Source organism: Peromyscus californicus, unplaced genomic scaffold, assembly GCF_007827085.1.
Source record: "Peromyscus californicus insignis strain IS unplaced genomic scaffold, ASM782708v3 Scaffold_19__1_contigs__length_69161282, whole genome shotgun sequence".
In the NCBI taxonomy this organism is placed as follows: Eukaryota; Metazoa; Chordata; class Mammalia; order Rodentia; family Cricetidae; genus Peromyscus; species Peromyscus californicus.
This window is the reverse complement of record NW_026294491.1, coordinates 66,385,770-66,406,518: the sequence shown is the minus strand read 5'-3', so window position 1 is coordinate 66,406,518 and position 20,749 is coordinate 66,385,770. Positions and strand designations below refer to the sequence as shown.

Here is a 20,749-nt window from a genome sequence, read left to right as displayed (position 1 = left end):
GTATGTTTCACAAGTTCTTTTTTTAAAGGTTTCAGTTTTTAAAGTATATTTGTTTTTGCCAATTTCATAATGCACTTAATTCATTCTGATCGTTCTTACCACCCACCTGTGATCTCTTGTGTTACTCCCATGCCTGCTGGCCCTCTCTCCTCTACAAAGGGTTCCTACATTCATGGCTCTTAGGTTTTTTTTGGCTGGGAACCATTCATTGGAGTCTGATATGCTCACCAGTAAGGTACCCAATGCAACTGAAGATAGTGACTGTCTGTCTTGCTGAAATTTATTAGTATCCAATAGTTTAAAAGGTTGTGGAGCTGTGTGTGTTCATCCCTGATTCATGCTTAACTGTTAACAGCAGACACTGTGAGATGATTGTAATAGTTTTGCCCCAAAGCTAGCATTTGCAGCTTTCTCCCTATCTTCTGGCTGTTAGTATTCTTTCCACTGCTTCTGCATTTGCTGAATGAGAAGTTTTTCCAAAAGACTGAGGCTGAGAGTGTAAATGGGTATAAGTGGATATTTTTGAAGGCAATTTAGTGCCATTTCAATTTAGACAAATAATGTAGTAAATTCTTCTTACAATATATGATCTTTCCAGCCATGTGTTTTGTTTGTTTGTTTGTTTGTTTGTTTGTTTTGGATTAGGTTTATAGTACCAGACATTTCCTCCTTTGGAAGAGGCCTCAAATCTAATCAGATTGTTTGGTTGTTTCCTTTTACATCATTAGGCACATCTTGACTAGTACATTGGCATTGTAGTTTGCAGAATTCACAGCTCGGCAAGTTTGTTGATGCCTTTTCTCTGACAGTACCCTGCGTTGTACCAGCAGGGAGAAAATGTCCACCTTAGTTTTATCCTGACTTCTCTGTATCTTGCATCCATGGTGTGTAGTACCTTGAGCAATACAATCTTACCATCTAGCTGGTAGACTCTCAAGAATGATGGTAAATGCATTATTTGGGGGTTGGGCTTTCGGGCTTGCCTCACCTACCTCAGTAAGATTTTTGTTTAATAACTTATAACTTCTATGAACAAGCAGCATTACCCAGCCATGCAGGTTACCCCTCTTCTAATATTTTTTAAAAGTCGTTTTAAAAATTGGCTTATAAATCTACAAAGTAGATGTCGACATTGATTATTTTAAAAACAGAGCATTTAGTGAAAAAAAAAACTTAGTGTTTCTTAACTAAAAAATGTGTAAATGTCCATTACATCAAATGGGAAACTTCAACACAGATTAACAGCTAAACATATAGTTTAATTATATATACATATGGAGTGAAAAAGTAAGAGTATAGGTAAGAAAAGTTCAATATGGTGTTAATTAGCTATGTGTTTATGGGACAGGATAGATTTGGGGAGGAATAAAGTGAGAAGTAGGGGATATTGGAATATTCTAGTTCTTAGGTTCAGAAACATATTTATCATTTTAATCTTATATTAACACATTCTCTTACTGTTTCAGGATTTTATAATATAAGTTTAAAACCTATGAGATGTATTATAGAATACTTTACATAGAAATAAAATTTTTAGGACAAAATTCTTAGCACTTCTAAAATGGAAATAACCACTAGTCTTGAAATCCAGTGTTCTGTCCAGACATGTCTGTCCAGACATGTCTCTTTTTTTCCCAGGTCATTTTCTGAGACTCAAAACCTCAGTGCTTTTTCTGACACTTTGATCCTTGAATTAACTTAGGAGCATTAAGGATATTGTAATAGAGTTTTACATAAGTATTTTCTGATGGAATGAGTAAATAAATAAAGACAGTCTTTCCCCTATCTTTTCTTGCTTAAGATATCAAGATTAGTTTGTTGCATTTTGTGTCTAGTGTCTTCATCAGGATTTCTGAACCTTTGTTCTGAATCTTAGCCTTTGTTCAGATTGGCCTTCCTTGTTTGTGTTTCCCCATCAGTTCATTCTTATTGATGCTTGATTCATCTTCCATACATTTCCCCAGAAACTTTTAATGATTCCTTAGTATAGAATGTTGAAGTACATCTTTAGATTGATTCATATAATTTGATTTTCAACACAGGCCAATACTTGCTATTGGCTCATCTGTTTCATTCTGGCTTCTTGGTGCTGTAATATGAGCAATATGGAGAGATGGTGTGCTGGGATGTTCTTATTATTCATTCTGTCTTCAGATTCCTTGGATTGGTTTGTTGTTTTGTTTTTTGGGGGTGTTTGGAACACTCAGACTTTAGGACAGTGATTCTCAAATGGGCCATTTTACAACTGGGGGACATTTGGCAATATCTAGAAGTGTTTTTGTTTGTCATACATGGTATTATTGACATCTGCTAGATAGAGGTAAGAGCTATTGCTAAAGTTTCTACCTATAACTTAATAGGACAAGCCACAAAAAATTAAGTATTACTTAGTATCAAATGTAACTCCTAAGGTGAGAAACTCTTACTGCTTTAGAGAAACTACTCTCTCTCTCTCTTTGTCCCTCTTATCTCTTTCTGTTTGTTCTCTCTCTCTCTCTCTCTCTCTCTCTCTCTCTCTCTCTCTCTCTCTCTCTCTCTTCCCTCCTCTCCCCCTCTCTCCCTCTTTCTCTCTCTCCCCCTCTCCCCCTCTCCCTCTCTCCATCTTTCACTCTTTCCTCTCCCTCTCCCCTTTCTCTCTGTTGCAGACACAAAGAGAGACAGACAGACTTGTTCAAGGATATTTGTTAAAACACTAACAGTGAAAACGGAGAAATAACCTAAATGTTCATTAGTGGGGGAATGGATAAATAAAATATATGGATATGTGGCCCAGTACTTTACAATAAGATGAAGCAGATTGCTATACCAGTAGATTTCAAAACTACAATTGAATTAGAAGTAGCAAATACTTTCAGTGTGATAATTGAAAAATATATAAAACAACTTTATATGTTAATAAAAGATGAGAAGTGAATTTACCTACCAATTAAGGGAGTGGTTACTATTGAGGTCATCTTAAAAGCAGTGGTTCTCAACCTTCCTAATGCTGCGACCCTTTAATACAATTCCTAATGGTGTGGGGACCCCCATATAAAATTGTTTTTGTTGTTACTTCTTAACAGTAATTTTGCTACTGTTATGAATCATGATGTAAATATCTTTGTTTTCCAGTGGTCTTAGGCTGTTCTAGAGGTTGTAAACAGACTTCAGTTTTACCTCTGTTTATTCTTTTATAATGTACAGAGAGTGAACAGATATTCTTTTGTGTTTATTTAGAGGGCATAATGTGAATTTTACTCAGTATAAATTTTGATTGGTGACAACATAGATATTGTAAAGGTACTATGTATGTTTAAAAAACATTTAAAATTTTTCAACCAAAAGCTCAGTAGTAAATTTGCTACAAGACTTAGTATAGCATGTTTATATTCCATTTCTTCCTATACAGGAAACTATCTTGACTTTCTTGGAACAGCTATGTCTTTTTGTTGTTTATGTAGCTTTTGTGTGCAGTTGTGAATAAACTGAACTGAGTAACATGAACCACTAAATTTGTGTTTAGTTTCCAAAGATGAAAACCTGTATAAAAATTACTAAACTACTTACTTTATCTGATTTTTATATAGTAAAATACTGAAAGCATAGTTTCTACAGCAGAATGTGAAATATTTCTCTTACTTAGATATTTGTTACATTAATTTTTGTTGTAAAAATTTTTGATTATAATAGTTTACATAGTCCAATCAATAGCCATCCAGGAAGTCAAATTCGGTCTCTTAAGTGATTATAGGAACTATATCTAGAGTTCTTGTTGACTAACTTTTTTTTTTATGGGCTGCACTTGACTATAGCAAATTTACAAATGTTATTGAAGAGTGAAATTGAGTGCATGCCACTCTTAGAACACAAGGATGAGGTTTAATACAAAGTAAACATTGACAGTAAATTGAGGTGGAAATGGTATATAACTTCACTTTTTCTTAAAGTGACAAAAAATAAGTATTTCAGATACAGTATAATTAAAAGTTATAATAACTATTCTTTATTTCTTTGAATTTAAATTATCTCAAATTAAGTAACAGATTTAAATTGCATTTATAATTATATGGCAGTTTACACTTTTAAAATAAAAAGCATTTACTAAAACTTATCCCAAGTTTAGGAAGTTTAATTTAAATTGAAAAACTTTAAATAACCTTTGTTACTGATTTTTATTTACGTTTTTTAGGAGGAACTTAAATCCAAAAATAATAACCTATATGCCTTTACATATAAATGTCAATCTAATCAAAAGATGACTGAAAATTAATGACTTTATTTACAAAAAGTTCTCAGAATTTTAGATCTAATTTTTGTTAAAAGATTTCATATAAATTATAAGAATGGCTTAATTGTAAAATTCGTAATGATAGTTTCAATTCAGAATATTTAATTTATTATAATTTCAGTTCAGGGATATAATTAGAAATAGTTATGATTTTAACTAAATAGAATTTGAAATAAGTCTCATAACCTTTTAAGTTAATTTTTATAATTAGGTGAGAACAAGGCATGAACTATTTCCACTTCATTTTCTTGCTAATATTTACAGCTTAATACTAGTGTTAGTTCTTAATTGCTAGAAAAAGATGATAAAATAGTTAACAAGTATCTTCTGTAAAATAATGTATAATAAATTTTAAGCATTAACCATTAAAAAATAAATGTTCCTTAAAAAGTTTCAGAAGAACCTAACCTTGTGGTTCAGCCCTGAAATCCTGGGTACTTGGTGGTGGAAGCATGAGGTTCAGAAGTTCAAGGTTAGCCTGGGTAATTAAATAAAACATTTTACAAACTAAAATAAAAAAGAGAGAGAAAGGGAAAAGCAGGCTGGGAATATAGCTCAATGGTAGAGTGCTTGCCCAGCATGGTGAGGCCCATGGTTCATTCTCTAGTCCCACATTAGTGTGTGTGGTGGGCCCTGTGCACGGGTCTGTGTTTGTATCTCTGTCAGTTTGTATGTAAAGGCACACTTGATTCTTTATGTGTTCAGTTTTGTAGGGGATAATAGCTGACTAACTGTAAAAATGTTATATATTTTCTTTCATTCAAATATAAAATATGTACTTTTTAAAAAAAAGAATAGTAATTTGATTTGATCAGAAGGAAAAGACCTTTTAGGTCAGTTCTTTAGAGACATGCAAAACAGGGTGTATTCTTCTCAGGTGTGAATTTTAAAGGGCTATTTTGGAGTGGGGAAAGAAGTAACATGATCATTGCTACAAAGTAATATATTTCACATGGAAGAAAAATAATGATTAATATAACAATTTGGGGTTTTATTTCCAGAGCAGTGGCTGTTGCAGCACCTGTTACAAATGTTTGGATAGAGTGTTTGTGGTCTTGATTCATGACTTCAGTATTTAGTTATTGTGGTTTTGGTTATTAAAATTTCTCTGCAATAATGCTCATATCCTCTTTGACAGATTTAGAGGTAAACTACTGCTTTTGGCCGGGCGGTGGTGGCGCACGCCTTTAATCCCAGCACTCGGGAGGCAGAGGTAGGCGGATCTCTGTGAGTTCGAGGCCAGCCTGGTCTACAGAGCCAGATCCAGGAACGGCGCAAAGCTGCACAGAGAAACCCTGTCTCGAAAAACAAAAACAAAAACAAACAAACAAACAAAACTACTGCTTTTGTTTTCCCTGAATTGTTAAGCCAGTACACATGTTATGATGAGGAATTTTTGTTTTGGAGTTTGATTTTTATGGATGAAATTTAAAAAGTAATACCCTAATGGTTTGCTTTATTTTTTAGAATTAATTTTTGAAGTCCATTTTCATTTTGTGTTACTCAGAATTTAGTTTACTTATTCCACTTTCATATTTAAAATGAAAAAAAAAATCACAATTTGGGGACCATTTTCTGTACAAGAATGAATGTGCCTATGTAAGTGAATATGCTTTTTAAAGCCTGCTTTAAGTAAAAACAGTTTGAAGGAACCTGGAGGTACATGTGGTTGATTATAATGTAAAATCTTAAAAGGTACCATGTATTAGTTTGTTTATTTATTTTGTCTTAGAATGGGTTGGTAGTTAAGCTTGGTATGAGCTGTCAAAGTTGGAATTGGTAAGTCCCAGGTAGTCTCTTACCCTGAATATCTAGTTTAAGTAACTTATTTTCTTTCAACTTCACCATAAACTTCCAGCTTAAATTCAGCTTTAAACTACTAAATTGTTTGTTGTCTGCTCAGGCATCACATCAGTACAGAACAGGCATGGATAGTTGGGAGAAGAATTCTCTAATTGGAAAGTCCTACCACACTGATTTTCTCCAGATGGTTTAACCTCTGTGTGTCTGCATGTATGTGGGTGTCTTCCTCAGTCATTCTGCTCTCTATTTTATGAGACAAGATCGCTCATTGAACTTAATTCTCACTGATTCAGCCAGATTAGCTGGTCAGTGAGCCCCGGAGATCCTCTGGTGTGTGCCTCCCCAGTGCTCTGATTACAGATGCACACTGCTATGCCTGGCCTTTTATGAGGGCCTTGAACACTTTCCAGACTGGGCCATCTTCCTAGCAACACAACCTTTTCTTCTTCATGGCTAAGTGTGGAGGACAGTTTTTTGCTACGCTTAGTCTTTACTTTGATGGAAGATTTAATCAGCCCCTTTTTTTTCTATTTAAATCCCTTTTCTGTGTTCTTAGAGGTAGAAGTGGGTGAATCGTGCCAACTCCAATAAATAATTTCATTGAAACATAATTTTGCTAAATTATTTGAATTTGGTGGAACTGAGTCAAAAAGGTTAACTCATCAGTTTGTTTAGTTTGCCATGTATACCTAATGAGTGTCGTTTCAATTTTATGGTAGTATGACTACTAGGTTGCTATTAAGTGGATTTTAAATACTTTTCTCTTTACATAGTTATATTCTTTTTGTATATGATATATGCACACACACATATACATATAAATGCATGCATATATATTCACTTGTTGTCACTTTCTAACTTTTTAGCCATTATTGAATCTGATCTTACACAGTGCCAGAATTCCATAGATCTATTGTGATGCTTCAGTTAGTTATACATAAAATATTTGAAAAAGAACAAACATTTTTAAAGGTATTATGATGTAGTTCTCTGTGGACATGATGCCATAGTTTCAGTTTTACTAAGTATATTTTAAGTACATTTGATTTCAGAGTACTTTAAGTGATCCTGTCTTATGAGACAAATTCAGAGTATCTAGTGTAAATCTGATCAACAACATCTGTAAAAGAATCTATTATGTTTGACAGTAGGATTTTAAGGATGTGGGCCCACTGAGTGGAGCTTTTAGGTTTAACATGGAAGCTTGCGCAGAGGTGTCAAATGGTTGGCTGAAGCGTTTGTCACAAGATGGTCTACTGAAGAGGAGTTGGAGACGCCCGATGTCCCTTGGTTTAGTGTTGATGGAGGGATTCGAAGGCTCAGGGAATTGCAGCGCTGGAGTGGGCACGCTGTGTTCCTCCTCCTCTGCCACAGGAAGGCCGTGAAGACCTGCCCTTCACTAATCCTCTCAGGGCAGACTGGTGAGAGGGGCACCGGTGCATTCAAAGAACTTTGTTGTTGCCTTCTTCTTTGTGACAGACCTTAGGGTTGGAGATGCTGCTGCCCAGCTGGACAAATTAAATGAAGTGGGTTTAATTGGGTCCCAAAGTAGCAGGGGCCAGGTGACAGCACTGAATCACCAAAGTCAAGGTTATCGTAATTATCGTAATGGGCAGCATAGACAAAGTTAATTTTGTGGTTGTGTGACTCATATGGACTCTTGGTACTGAGTTATCAAATACGGTATTTCCAGGCATGAAATAGATAAGCCTACCGCATTTTGTTTGATGTGTATAATTGGAAAAATTTTCAAACAAATGAGAAAGATTCCATATGAATAATGGCAAAAGGGAATCATGGCCTGTGAATCAATTTCCAGACTTGAGCCAGTTTGCAGACCCAGAACTCCCTAAATATGGGGATGGTCAGGTTCCCACAGAGGAAGGACCTTGATAAAATACCTAAGTAAAATAACTATCCTTTCTGTAGTCCTTCTCCAGAGGGACCTATGGCCTATTACAAGGGTGGCAGTACACTGGGGAAAAGGAACCAGACCTTCCGTGATCTGTTGCATACTGGTCCTGAATTGACACTGATTCTTGGAGATCCCAAGAAACATTGTGGCCCTCCAATTAAAGTAGGGGCTTATGAAGATCATGTGTTTTTGGCCAAATAGAGTTTTGAATGAAGTCTGTCCAACTCACAGTAGGTCCATTGCTTCCCTGAACTCATCCTGTGGTTATTTCTCCAGTTTCAGAATGTATAATTGGGATAAATGTACTTAGAAGTTGGCAGAATTCTCACATTGGTTCCCTGACCTGTGGAGTGAGGGCTATTATGGTTGGAAAAGCTAAATGGAAGCCTGTAGAGTTGCCTCTGATAGGGAAAGTAGTGATTCAAAAACAGTAATACATCCCTGGAGGAATTGCAGAAATTAGTGCCACCATTCAGAACTTGAAAGATGCAGGCATGGTGGTTCCCGTCACATCTTCCTTTAACTCTCCTATCTGTCCGGTGCAAAAGGCAGATGGATCATGGAGAATGACAGTTGACTATTGAAAACTTAGTAAGTAGTGAATCCATTCTTAGTTACTGTATCAGATGTGGTATCCTTAATTTGAGCAGGTTAACACATCTCTTGGTACATGATATGCTGCTTTTGATCTAGCAAAAGCCTTTTTCTTGGTATGCATCTGTAAGGACCACCAGAAGCTATTTGCTTTCAGTTGGCAAGACCAACAGTATACCTTTACAGTTTTGCCTCAGGGATATACTAACTCTCCAGCCCTGTGTTATAACTTAGTTTAGAAAGGATCTTGATCATCTGAATCTTCCACAAACTGTCACATTAGTTTACTATATTGACAACATTATGCTGATTGGACTAAGTGAGCAGGAGGTAGCAACCACGTTGAACTCATTGGTAACACAAATGTGCATCAGAAGATAGGAAATAAATCCAGCCAAAATTCAAGGGCTTTTTACCTCAGTGAAGTTCTTAGGGGTCCAGTGGTGTGGGGCATGCAGAGATACTCCTTCTAAGGTGAAGGATAAGTTATTGTACCTGGCCCCTCCCACCACTAAGAAAGAAGCACAACCTTTGGTGGGCCTATTTGGATTCTGGAGAGAGCTCATTCCTCACTTGGGTGTTTGTCCAGCCCACATACCAAGTGCCTGGGAAAGCTGCTAGCTTTGTGTGAGGCCTGGAACAGGAGAAGGCTCTTGCACAGGTCCAGGCTGCTCTGTGGGCTGTTCTACTGTTAGACCATTTGCTCCAGCAGAATGGATGGTACTTGAGGTGTTGGTGCTGCTCCTTGTCTATGCCATAATCTTTGATGAAAAAAATTCATATGTTCATTATAGAAAGTTAGAAAGTGTGGTGGTATATTGTGTACTATAATAAACTTGCCTGAGGATCTGACAGAGCCAGCCACTAAATTAGACATAGAGGTCAGGCAGTGGTGGCACACACCCTTAATCCCAGCACTTGAGATCTCATGGCCTTTGCTTGGGAAGCACACGCCTTTAATCCCAGGAAGTAATGTGGCAGGGCAGAGAAAGATATATAAGGGGTGAGGAAACAGGAACTCACTCTCTTTAGGCTGAGGATTTCGTAGAGGTAAGAACTAGTGGCTGGCTGTTCTGCTTCTCTGATCATCCAGCTTTCACCCTGATATCTGGCTCTGGTTTTCTTTCTTCTTCTTTTTTTTTTTTAATTAAAAAAAATCTAAGATTCAGACAACAAGAAAGTAATAAAATAGAGAAAATGAAATTTAGTTTTACTTTGTAATACCATCGCTAAGCCACTATTAATGTTTTGTGTTTATATTATTTGTGTGATATTTTCTTTTTAATTCAGTGCTTCCTAAAATTTGATGTATATTGGAATATTATAGAATTTTTTAAAAAGAGGATAGACAACTCATAGGAGTTGTGTTTCCCTTATGACATTTCAACAAATAGTAAGGGTAATTGTTCTAAAAACATCTTTGATGTATTGTTTTGAATTGAGAGAAATAACCTTTCATACTCTTAATTAAAGTGTTTGTATGTATTTGTGTCTATCTCTATTTTTTTTTGGAGATAGAGTCTCTTAGTCCAGGATAGCCTTAAACTTGTGATCCTCTTGTCTCAGTGTAAGACCACTACACAGCAAGAAGCATATTTTTTGCGCTAATATTTAGTTCTTCTTTCTAAAATGTTTGCAAATCAGTTCTGCATTTAAAACATTATTTAGTTGTTTTTATTGCTTAAGTGCTTGAGGTTGAACAAATGGTCTTTTGACATTCTCTTACTATGGAGATACGTACATGGCCCCTAAATTTGATACTGAAATTATATATGACATAAATATACATATCAGGGAATAATATATTTTAGTATTTGTGTATGTTAAGTATTGATTCAGTCAGGTTAAATATACATTTTCAAGTGTGTATTACTACATTTTAAAACTGTTGCACATGCGTGTGCATGCATATGTGTCCATGCCTCTGTGTGTGTGTGTGTGTGTGTGTGTGTATTCATGCATTGTTGCTTGAGTTTTCCTGCCTGGCCCACAGTCTGGGCAAATCTCTCTCACCTGCCAGTCCCACAGCTGCTCAAACCCGACCAAGTAAACAAAGAGACTTATATTTCTTACAAACTGTATGGCCGTGGCAGGCTTCTTGCTAACTGTTCTTACAGCTTAAATTAATCCATTTCCATTAATCTATACCTTGCCACGTGGCTGGTGGCTTACCGGTACTTTACATCTTCCTTGTCCTGATGGTGACTGGCAGTGTCTCTCTCACCCAGCTTCCTGTTCTCTCAATTCTCCTCTCTGTTAGTCCCACCTATACTTCCTGCCTGGCCACTGCCAATCAGTGATTTATTCATTGACCAATCAGCAACACATTTGACATACAGACCATCCCACAGCACTTCCCCTTTTCTTGTCTTAAAAAGGAAGGTTTTAACCATTACACATCTCCAAAGTCAGCTTGGTGTATTTGGGAATTTGGGCGTAGCTTCTCTTACTACTTCCTGCTGGAGGGGGGCGCTGTATCTTCTGGGGAAACAAAGAAAATTTTAGGATCATGGAGTAGTCCATGAGGCTGTATCATCTGAGCCAGTTGCCTTGAAACGGTTCTGGATGTTGGATCATCTGGGCCATGGTGTCATCGGAGACCTTTCAGGTGGTCTTGGCTGGTCAAACCTGATGTGTCTTAATCTGGAACAAATCCATAGCCTCTGGCTTTCTGTGGAAACAAAAGCAGAGTCTCCTTTCCAAAGTACCATATCCTTATATCCAAATTTTGAAGTCAAGGTACCTTTAAAATATGCATGTTGGTTTAACTCAGCTTCCTTTACAATCAAATATCTCTCTGTAGTTAAGAATCCCAAAGACAACACAATCCAGATTCTCTGTGTAATATTCATCTTCACGTGGCTTATTTTTTATATTAATTTTACTGTCTCTTTAAAGACTTTATTTTTTAAAACTATGTATTTGTTTCTATACTGTATATATCACCTTTTTTGTCTCTTTCAAGCCTACGTATATTTTACACACATTTTAAACTATTACATCTGAATCTGTCTTATTGTGAATCTATTGCTTTAAGCTGCAGCAGCTGTGGCTGCTGGCTCTGCCCACCTCAGCTTCCCAACATGGCGGCGGTACTGTAGTTTTCCGCCAGCTCTGGGAGCTATCGTGGGTCTATGCTTTTATCCAAGCAGCGTGTAGCCCAGAAACCTCTTTTTTTTGTTTTGTACTAGAAAAGGCTAAATCCACCATGCAGCTTAATGTGCCACTTGCAGAGGCCTCATTCCTGCCATACTGCAGGTCGAGCACGCACGCTAGGAACCCACCAGTAGCTCAAACCGGCAGCTGCCGCTCATTTGAGAGAGACAATTAGGAAGCTGTTTTTAGCTCCGTTTTAGAATCTTTTTTCTCAGTTTTTAGGTGGAAACTCTTGCACCCACGTTGGACGCCATTTGTAGCTTGAGTTTTCCTGCCTGGCCCACAGTCAGGACAAATCTCTCTCACCCCGCCAGTCCCAAGCCTCTCAAACCCGATCAAGTAAACACAGAGACTTATATTGGTTACAAACTGTATGGCCGTGGCAGGCTTCTTGCTAACTGTTCTTACAGCTTAAATTAATCCATTTCTATTAATCTATACCTTGCCACGTGGCTTGTGGCTTACCAGTACTTTACATCTTCCTTATCCTGATGGCGGCTGGCAGTGTCTCTCTTACCCAGCTTCCTGTTCTCTCAATTCTCCTCTCTGTTAGTCCCGCCTATACTTCCTGCCTGGCCACTGACCAATCAGTGATTTAGGGTGGGGGAGACACTACCAGCCACCATCAGGTTAAGGAAGATGTAAAGTACCGGTAAGCCACAAGCCACGTGTATAGATTAATAGAAATGGATTAATTTAAGCTGTAAGAACAGTTAGCAAGAAGCCTGCCACGGCCATACAGTTTGTAACCAATATAAGTCTCTGTGTTTACTTGGTCGGGTCTGAGAGGCTGTGGGACTGGCGAGTGAGAGAGATTTGTCCTGACTGTGGGCCAGGCAGGAAAACATTAGCAACAATGCATGCATGTTTGTAGGTCAGAGGACAACTTAAGAGAGTAGTTATTTCTCTTCTACTATTTTGGTCCCAGGATGGAGCTCATGTTTTCAGGTTTTGTAAAAAGTACCTTTATCTCCTAAGCTACCTTGATGTCCCATGTATTATTTCTTTATGGTGAAAACATTCAGCACATTATATCTTTTTGAAATGTGCAATGTATTGTTATAATCACCTCTTTTGCAAAAGCACAGCTCATGAAACTCATTCCTAGTTGAGAAGCTATTGGCAATAGTTCCTGGGAAAAGGAGAGTTGCTGTCCTTTGACTCTTTCCCCGAGACACTGCCTGTTCTCTAGTTCAACATCCACTCACATACAAGGCAGCACTAAGTGTTCTCAGTGGGTTTGGGAAAAAAGAAGAAAAAAAGAGCATGTGAAGTTCAGAGGGAGAAGTGAATGATAGGGAGGGAGTAGAGGTGCGTTTTATCAAAGTATCATAGGCATGCTTTCTATTTTGAGGCTATCCTTTTAATTTTACTTGTATTGTTAACATTTATATTTTCCTTGCTTTTTGTCAGTATAGAATGATCCTTTGTATTTAGAACATTCATATTTATTTATTTTTTCATTTTATTTACAGAGTATTATCTCTTTTAGTATATGCATCAAATGGCTCGCCATATAGCATTAGTCATTTATAAGATACAGTACAATGTGAAATTTAGAAGGGAACTGGATATACTTAATTGTTCCTTCCTTGACCCTCCTGCTTGAGTGTTTGTATATTAGTCGTAATTCCCAGTGTGCTTGGAAGATAATGTGACTTTGAATAGAATCACTAGGAGGCAGAACCAAAAGATGGAAAGAAACAGACTACAGATAGTTGGAGAAGGTGCCAAATCAGCCTTTGATTGTTCACTTCTGGACTTCTGTTTTTTAAATCATTATTTGGTTGTAATTATTTTTTTTTGATTTGGAAGGGATGTAACCTAATTTTTAAGGTCTCTGTGTTAGTTTATTATGTCATAGCTAAGGAGAAACACATTGTGTTCTGGTGGAAGTGAGATCTCTGTTGAAAACTGAACTTCATACTGAAGAATAATTGGAATTGTGAAGGAAATATTTTAAATGATATAGAAAATACCTAATTTTAGGATTTGCTCGATGACTGCTGAATTTTGTTCTTGAATTCTACATTAGTCAGGGTTCTCTAGAAGAACAGAACTTATAGAATTTATACACATGCTGTGGATATCGCTCTGTATGCTGTGAATGTGTTGCTCTGATTGGTTAATAAATAAAGTGCTGATTGGCCAGTAGCCAGGTAGGACATATAGGCGGGACAAAGAGAGAGGAGAATTCTGGGAACAGGAAGGCTGAGTCAGGAGGTGCTGCCAGTCGCCACCATGAGAAGCAAGATGTAAAGATACCTGTAAGCCACGAGTCACGTGGCAGGGTATAGATTTATAGAAACGGGTTAATTTAAGATGTAAGATCTAACTAGCAAGAAGCCTGAGCCATTAGGCCATACAGTTTGTAATTAATATAAGCCTCTGTATGTTTATTTGGGTCTTAGCGGCTGCGGGCCCAGGCGGGACTGGAGAAAACTTTAGCTACACACACACACACACACACACACACACACACACACACACACACACACACACACACAGAGACACAGACAGACACACACACACACACACACACACACACACACACACACACACACACACGAGATTTATTAGAATGACTTACAGGCTGTGGTCCAGCTCGTCCAACAGTGGCTCTCTACCAGTGGAAGGTCCAAGAATCTAATCCATCTGCTGGATGTCTCAGCTGGTCTTCAGTATATGCCAGAATCCTGAAGAAGTAGGCTCTAATGCCAGTGAAGGAATGGATTTCTCAGTGAGAAGGAGATCAAGCAGGCAAAGACAGCAGGCTTCCTTCTTCCATGTCCTTTATATAAGCTGCCTGCAGAAGGTGTGGCCCAGACTAAAGGTGGATCTTCCCACCTCAAAAGATCTGGATGACAGGTGGATCTTCCTACCTAACAAGATCCAGATTAAAAGTGGGGTCTTCCAATTTCAAATGATTTAATTAAGAAAAAAAATCCCTCACAGTATACCCTGCCTTTTGGATTTTAGTTCATTCCAAATGTAGTCAATTTGACAAGCAAGAATAGCTGTCACAAGTGCTTTTAATATTTTTTAAGTATTTTTAACTGTGTATGGGGGTATGTGCCTGTGAGTGTGTGTGTGTGTGTGTGTGTGTGGTGCCTCAAAAGGCCAGGGGCATTGGCTTAATTACTCTGGAGTTGGAGTTGTATAGGTAGTTGTGAGCTGCCTGTTTTGTGTGCTGAGAATGGAATTCTGTTCCTTTGGAAGAGCTGTGCCCCTCTTAATCACTGAGTCCTCTCTTCAGCCCTCAAGTAATTTTAGTAATAATAAAAACCTTTCAGAAAACATTTGATAGCTTTAAAGGAAAAATATAAAACATTAAAGACTAAATATTGTATGGCAGAAAGTTTTTGCATTTTTGAAAAATTTTTGATAGCTGAAAAAGTAAATTTTTTTATGACCATTTTACTGTTTAGTACTGCTTTTAAAAATGTTTATAACTTCAGTGTTAACTAAGTGAAGAACATAGATCTAACAGAATCCTGAAGGTTTTTATGGACAAATCAGGAAGATTTCAAGAACGCTGTATTATATGGAATACTTGAACAACTTTAGATAAAAGTGAAGACTAATTTATGTCTCAGTAGTAGTTTGACCCCTATGGTATGCTAAATAGATTGTGACTACATTCAGATCTTAACTTTCCAAGACTTTGAGGTTCTCAAATTTAAGGACACTTTAGATGTCAACCAGTCGCTTTGTTTTTGTAAATTTTTGTCTTCATATCTGAAATCCTGCAAATTGTTACAGCTTGTATGTCAGCTTCAATAGCGAAAGCTTAACTTTGTGGCTGAATTTCTAAAACTTGACACAGTTTGTGACTAATGCAGTCCACTTCCTGTTATTTTGTGGACTCATAAAATATTATGGCTTCTATGTGCATGAAACACTGTCCCTACTAACTAAGGTTATTCTTACTGTTGTTCCACTGCAGAAAGTCTCTGATGGCTGGGTGAAGACAGGAAAACTGTCAGAAAGGCTGAAGCACTGTCATACTGTAAGTATCTCTCTGAAAAAGAAGTTTAAGAATATTTCATGTCCATTTGTTTCAGGGAAAATATGTTAAAGATATATGCAAAATATAGAGGTGGATATTATAATTATCTTAATAATTTATAAGAACTAGTCCTGTGCTGCTTTTAAATATTGAAAATATGTTCTCATGTATTAAAATGAGGATTTTTCCGATAGCATTGAAAAATATTTCTAATTCTAACAAGGATTGATCTATTCTGTGTACATTTGCTTATTTAAAACTATCAGAATCCAGAAAATCATTGTAGTTTTATAGGTTGTGATTTGTTTGGGTGGCTTATTGTTTAGGTTATTTTGCAGAATTATTTATTTGCTGATTTATTTATGTATTTCATTATTTATTTATTTGATTATTTAGTAAATTATTTATTTGATGAATTATTAATACATCTTCATGACATGTTTTAAATTATTTATAACTTAATTTTGAGTTTATTGCTTTTAGACGCTGCATTGTTACTGACTAGTTTTGATTTTTTTCTTTGTGGTTCTTGAAAATTAAAGTATTAGCTCTAAGGCAGAGAGTTATATTCATTCCAGTTCCATGGTCTTATTTTTATTTTTTACTTTGTTGGTAATTTATGTCAGTGATAAGATTTTAGCTATGCTTTGTTGTTTAGCATTAAATCTACCCTTTTAGGGTTACTTGAGTGTTATAAAGTGTCAGGGTATTGTGTATGTGGTCACTGTGAGTCATTTAGTGATTAATGATGGTGTTTCATATGTAAACAAAAATGGAACTTGTAAACCTAACTCTACATTATTTTCTGTCTCTTGAAAGGCAGGTTTGCATTTCTTGTTTTAGAATAAATGATGGAGTTATTTAATTTTAGTGGCAAGTCTGTTTTACCACTGGAATGTTTTAGGAAAGTTTACAGAATTGAACTGCAGCTTAGATTTGGATCCCTTCTTTGTTTAGAGTTGATTATATATGGGCATTTGGATAACAGCAAGATAGTTATATAAATTTTTATATCACTCATAATATTTATTTCCTATATCTTACAAATAATATTTTAATAAGTTAGGCTTGTTTCTGTTATTAAACAATGAATATCATTTCTTCTTCTGATTCTGTTTCATAATGGTAATTATCAGGGCTTTCCTTGAGTAGTTCATGAACAGGTAAATAGTCACTTGAACAAAGGCGTGCCATGTCTGCAACATAGTTTTTGTTTCTTGTTTCTTGGAGTGAATAACAATGTGCCTTACAGTTTTTACACTTGGGAGAGAAAGCTGCACTGTATATCTCAAGTTAAAAATGCTATGGCTTCTCTAGATAGGTTCTATTACAGAATTGTTAATTATGCACAAATATCCAAATTTCTTACCTTGAAATATTGCATATATTAATATTTAATTAAAATGTTGCAGTAGTATCATCTTACGCTTGTCTTGAAAAATGTTCTTCAGTGATTTATGTAACCTGGATTAAGAAGTATATCATATATATCTGTGGCTTTTCTATTCTGGGGAAAAGAACTTCATGACTATTAGATATGGAATTCCATTTTTAAACGTTCTTTAATATACTTGTGTGGTCTTTTGAAGAAAAATGTTGCTTTCTCCATTGCTAAATAAAGTATATTAGCAGTCACCGTAATCTACTGAGGGCACATTATTATTAACACCTATTGATAGAATACTAACTGCATTGTACAAGTGGTCATTCCTTTGGTGATACACATGTATGTACAATGACTCAAGCACAGGCATCTGGGAATTTCTTCTGACAGTAAGATAATTTTAAGAACTTGTGTTTAAGCCAGGTGGAGGTGGCGCACACCTTTAGTCCCAGCACTCAGGAGGCAGAGGCAGAGGCATCTCTGTGGATTTGAGGCCAGCCTGGTCTACAGAGTAAGTTCCAGGACAGCCAGAGCTGTCACACAGAGAAACCTTGTCTCCAAAAAAAAAAACAAAGAACTTTTGTTTGAAAAGATATATTAATATAACCTATTATAGGTAGTATTACTCAGTTCCTATCATATGCTGTCCATTGTTCACATATTTTGCTTGGATTTCTTGACTTTCCCAATAAGGTAACATGGTGATTGTAATTTTTTATTTTAAGGATGAGGAAATAGAGAGTTGGAGATGTTAAATAGCTTGCTTATTGTCATTCAGCTGAAAGTAAGTCGAGGGCACTGGGATTGGGAATCATTTAGTTAGCTCAAGGAGCCTTTCTAAACCTGTTAGTTTTATATATGTATATAGAATAATATGGAGATTGCTCTATGTTTTAGAGGATTTGTTTGGTCACCTGTCTTTTATAGTTAAGCTTGTTCAGTAAATTCAGTTTGTGTTATACTTAATTATCTCTCTCGAATGGTAGACAAATACTTGAACTACTTGGATTTTCTTATTAGATTCAGAATTGAGCAAAACTGCGTACTTGTACCTCTGAGATCTTGTGTATTTGCCTGTTAAATAATCAATACTAAGATCAGATCTTTGGCAGTTAAACTCACGGTCATTCCCAGGGCTCTGTTTGTTCATGTATGACTTGTTCATAAGAATAATATTGTTAGGACTAGACACATTTTTAAAAGGATGACTGGTTCTTAGGTTTTTCACATACATGACCACTTACTATTAAATCAAACCTTAATACAGTGCTTAATATACAAACATTTTAGCATGTTCATAAACAGGACAGAGTAATCATTTCAGCTCCTAATGCAGCTACTTATTTTTGAGACAGGGTTCCACTATCTAGCCCAGGCTGGCTGGAACTTGTTGTTCTCATTTTTTCTCAGCCTCTTAAGTGCTGGGATCAAAGATACGCACCACAGTGCCCAGTCCAGTACAGTTTTTAAAGCACATGTAATTATTTAAAAGACTCTTGGGAGTCTCAGAGAGTAAGAAAAGTTGTCAGTTTGTGTGAGGCTTATGGGAAAGGGTCTTTCCAACTCTATTTGCTACCTGAAAACAGGGAGCTCTCCATCCTGGATCTTAAATAAGTACACTAAACAAGTCAGAAAACAGGTGAATTAAACTACAACAGTGTTGATGTGGGTTGGTGTGAATGCCATAGGAAGCAGGGTAGGGTAATTCAGAGTTGTAGTTATTCAAATAATGTTGTATCACTAAATAAGTTAGTTAGTACACTTAGTGAATGAAATATTACCATTGCTGTGATGACTATGAATTTGTCATCTTACCTGAGACAGTTTTGAAACTGTTATTTGTCAGGATAGGAGCTTCTAAAGTGGAGCCTTCCTGGGCCATGATTTGTCTTTTGTTTGTTTGTTTTACACCAACCAATGTGGTTGATGGTTATGTCTTTTGGGAAAGGCTGACACTGTACTGCTCTTGGAACCTATTTACTTTTTCTTTTACTTGTTAAATTATGCCTTATCTAGTTAATATAGAAGCAAGGTAATACTTTATGTCATAGCCAAGTTTACACTTATTGATTTTTTTTTAAAAAGTTTTTTCTTATAAAGTATTTTGGTCATATTCTTCCCCGACTCTTCTCAGATCTTGGATCCCCTCCTGATTTCATATTCTCTCTCTCAAAACAAAGCAAAATAAAACCAAGAAAATGAAAGGAAGCACACAACAGAAACCAATAAGCTGTAACCAAAAAAAGCATACTTAAAATCATGGAATCCATTTTGTATTGATCAGCTACTCCTTCACATGACGTCTGCCCTCGAGGTGGTTCTTATACCCGGTGACACTCTACTAGAAGAAACTGATTTTCCCTCTATAAACAGGTATTAATTACAAATAGCTTCTTGATTAGAGGTGGGACTTTGTATCTACTTTCTTTCTTTCTGCTGGGACTTGTCCTGTGCGTGCCGTCACAGCCTCTGTGCTCATATGCGCATCAGGACTGTTATGTCTGGAAGATGCTATTTTTCTTGGAAAACTCTGCCACTGGCTCTTAAGAACTTTCTGCCTCCCTTTCACATAGGTCCCTGAGCCTTGAGGCAGGGGCGGGGTGAGTTTGATAAATACATCCTCATTAGAGCTGAATGCTTAGGACTCATTTTCAAGGAGGACATAAGTGAAAGGGTATTATTGGGAGTAAAAGATAAGCAGGCAAAGTGGACCACAACGAAGTAGACAGTTGTTATTTTTTTCTTTATATCAAATATTGCAGCATTTTTGTGCTTCTTTTTACCTTGTAATTCTGATAATTAACAGCATATTTGATACTGTACTGAAAGCTAATCCTGTTTGTTAAACCTTCAGAGTTTACAATTTTGTTGAATGATCCAGTGATCTTATTTTTTTTAAAGCTGTGCTGTGTGTCACATATGTTGATAAAGTTGGCAGTTTTGCCAAAACATTTTTAAAAACTATTTTCTGAGTGAAATTTTGTGTGAGAAAATAGAAATCTCCTAGAGTTTAGCTTAAAATTTTTCTTCTTTCTCCCTCTCTCTCCTTTCCTTTCCTCCCTCCTCTTGTATAGTTTTTTTAATTCTTCCATCTTATGGCAACTTACTTTATTAAGCTCTAATTAGTTCTAAAAGCTTAATTTCTAGTTTGTGTTTAGGTTATAGATGTCTTGGTAATTTTAACTAGGTAACCATCGAGGTATGTTTGTACATTAAAATCTTTGAAAAATTCTTTAGCAGTGATTCTTACTCATTCATGTATATAATACTAGAGCTCTTTTCTTTAGAAAGACCTATTTACACCTAGTATCAAATAAAAGAGGTGTTTGTACAGTCTCCATTATTTTTTGTCATAGTATAAAACCTTTCCTGAAATAATACTGCAGTTCTAAGAATGATAATATGGCTTGTGTCTTGGCTCCTTTATATGCCTAGTAAAAGTGTGGCCAGAGAACTTGTTAAGCACAAGATTTCCTTAATGTCCCACCCATTTTGTGGATGATATATGGTGAAGTAGTTTGGGTCTCTGCACTGATGTTTTGTTTTGTTTGTAACAAAGTCTTTCTGTGTATTCCCTGCTGGGCTTTTCCCCAACTAGCTCTTATAACTTAAATTATCCTG

The 20,749-nt window shown here is 36.4% G+C and overlaps 1 protein-coding gene across 9 annotated transcripts in view; it reads left to right on the top strand.

The window, feature by feature from the left end:
• Positions 1-20,749, top strand: part of Tbc1d5 (TBC1 domain family member 5) — a 477,512-nt gene that overhangs the window by 32,987 nt on the left and 423,776 nt on the right. For all 9 annotated transcript variants that reach the window (XM_052745614.1, XM_052745612.1, XM_052745611.1 and 6 more), the window contains exon 2: positions 15,682-15,744. The gene's annotated coding sequence lies outside the window, so the exon portion shown is untranslated. The remainder of the gene's footprint in view (positions 1-15,681; positions 15,745-20,749) is intronic.